This window comes from Carex rostrata, chromosome 28 (genome assembly GCF_964058835.1).
Source record: "Carex rostrata chromosome 28, lpCarRost1.2, whole genome shotgun sequence".
Classification (NCBI taxonomy): Eukaryota; Viridiplantae; Streptophyta; class Magnoliopsida; order Poales; family Cyperaceae; genus Carex; species Carex rostrata.
Genome location: NC_135945.1, coordinates 4,773,496 through 4,775,892, shown reverse-complemented (window position 1 = coordinate 4,775,892; position 2,397 = coordinate 4,773,496). Strand labels below are relative to the sequence as shown.

The window sequence follows — 2,397 nt, the reverse complement described above, 5'->3', positions numbered from 1 at the left end:
GAGAACTCTTCACATTTCTGTCTTTCTGCGAGTAATTTGTGTTTTATTGGATTTTATGACTGAAGCATTATCTTTTTCCAAGTATTGACAAACAGTTCAAAGGAAAATCAACAAATAGTTCACACATGTACCAGTATTCTTGCACAGTTGGGCTGGAATTTACATTTGAAACACTAAACGTACTATCAAAATTAAGAGAGTTAGTTCTTTACAGTAAGGAGACAAAATGAGCAACAAAATGGCATAAATCTATCCACATGAAGTCATATAAGTAATAAACCCTATAAAATAATCTACAGGCCCAACCCAGAAAATCGAAAGAATTAGTATGATACAAGAAAAAATTTAATTTATTTAAATTAATTTAAACCCTTTAAATTAATTACCTCACCAATTCTTCCCTTTCCTGGAGCCATAGCCGTAATACGACAAGTACCATTTCACAAACTTCTTCAATCCCTCCTCCAAATTAGTCTTCGGTTTATATCCCAATTCAACCCTGGCAAGTGTAATATTCGCATGGGTAAATGGCACATCACCATTTCCAGGCATTTCTACCAAATGCTTCTTTGCCTTAACCTTCAAATAATTCTCCAGAATTGATACCAGGGTAGGTACTGTGACAGGTGAAGTGTTACCCAAGTTGTAGATGCGATACTGTGCGGGACCCATCTTAATACCACCAGAACCAGTACTCTTCTCAGCAGTATCCAAAGATGCCACACAACCCTTTACAATGTCATCTATGTATGTAAAATCTCTTGCAAGATCAACATGGTCTTTTCCACGATAAACCGTGATAGGTTTCTTTTGGAGAATATTTCTGGTAAAAGAGAAGTACGCCATATCGGGTCGTCCCCATGGCCCGTACACAGTGAAGAACCGCAACCCGGTAATGGATAGCCCGTATATGTGATTGTACACATGTGTGATAGCCTCACCTGTTTTCTTCGTAGCTGCATATAACGAAGCGGGTTGATCGGTACGGTGGACCTCCGAAAAGGGAACCTTGTCATTCAGTCCGTAAACGGATGAAGAAGAAGCCCAGACAACAGCGGGTTGCGGGTCAGCATTCTTACAAGCCTCCAACAAAGTCACCAGACCCGCTACATTGCTATGAATATAGGAATCCGGGTTTTCAATAGCATATCTCACACCCGCTTGTGCGGCAAAATGCAACACGTGAGTAAATGAGACCATATCAAATAACCTTTTCAACAATTTGGCATCATTAATATCCCCTTCGATCACGAAAATTCCTTGATTAGCTAAAAGAGATTTTCTTGCCTTTTTCAGCGACGGATCGTAGTATGAATTGAAATTATCCAACCCGACAACGCCGTCGCCCCGCTTAGCGAGAGCAAGGGACGCGTGGGACCCGACGAAGCCCGCCGCACCGGTGACCAAGACAACAAGGCCATCGGATCGGGAGGGTGCAGCGGAGGCCCGGACCTGATTGTCGAAATTAAGAGTGGCAAAGGAGGAGGAAAGGTAGCGACCAGAGGTATGGAGGAAGCTGCGTAGGCTGAGGTAGGAGGCGAGGAGAGCGAGGAACAAGAGGGTCCAAAGGAAGAGAGAACTTGAGAGGGAGTGTCGGGCGAAGATAAAGTGGTGGTGATGGTGGCGATGGTGGGACCCACGCTCGATGATCTTGGTTTTTCCAGGGGTGGAAGGGAAGGAGTCGTCGTCGTCTAGAGCAGGCATGGTGTCTGGATCTCTCTGGCAAGGCGAGGTGAAAGGAAAGGGAAGAGTATCTCTCGAGGTTATAAGGGATGAAGACAGGAACGAAATTCGCATCCTCTGGGATACCTCATATTTTGAATAACTTTCTGGAAAATCCCAACCGTTTAAATAGGTTCTGCACGAATCTCAAAGCTCTAATAATAGGGCCCCCTGCGCTATCCCCGAATAGACACCGAACACGTCGGTCACGCAAAATATGAGGTATCTCAGAGGATACGCACTCGACAGGAACAGAGCAGAGGCCAGGAGGGTGAATCAACTTTTGACCCTGAGTTGTGGGAATTCGAACAAGTGCATTACCTGACTAAGTAGAATTACATCTGAGTCGTCAGTTTTAATCTCACACGAATCTCGAAACGGTGCTCCTTATATCTTTTGGTCGGCTGGGAGTATTGTATTCATCCGGTACCTGAGAGCATTGACTCGGGTAGTGTGGGGATTTTACCAGATTCGTTTCTCTACAATTTTGTATTTTGAACGAAAGGTCCTTGTTGGATCTTGTCCTTGCTTGAAAGAATAGACGGTTCTGATTGTGCATGAAAAATCCAATGAATTCTGTTAAATTGGAGGGGATCTTACGTCATGAAGGGAAGCGCGTGCCGAAATTGGTTTTGTAATTGTGTGGTTCTGGTTTCTGGATGTATGGATTGGTTT

The 2,397-nt window shown here is 44.0% G+C and overlaps 1 pseudogene across 1 annotated transcript; it reads right to left on the bottom strand.

Moving 5' to 3' along the window:
- Positions 1 to 162: 162 nt before the first annotated feature.
- LOC144545565 (UDP-glucuronate 4-epimerase 1 pseudogene) lies at positions 163 to 1,764 on the bottom strand (annotated as a pseudogene). The gene has a single exon (XR_013508550.1). The product of XR_013508550.1 is annotated as a UDP-glucuronate 4-epimerase 1 pseudogene (transcript).
- Between the last annotated feature and the right edge of the window lie 633 nt (positions 1,765 to 2,397).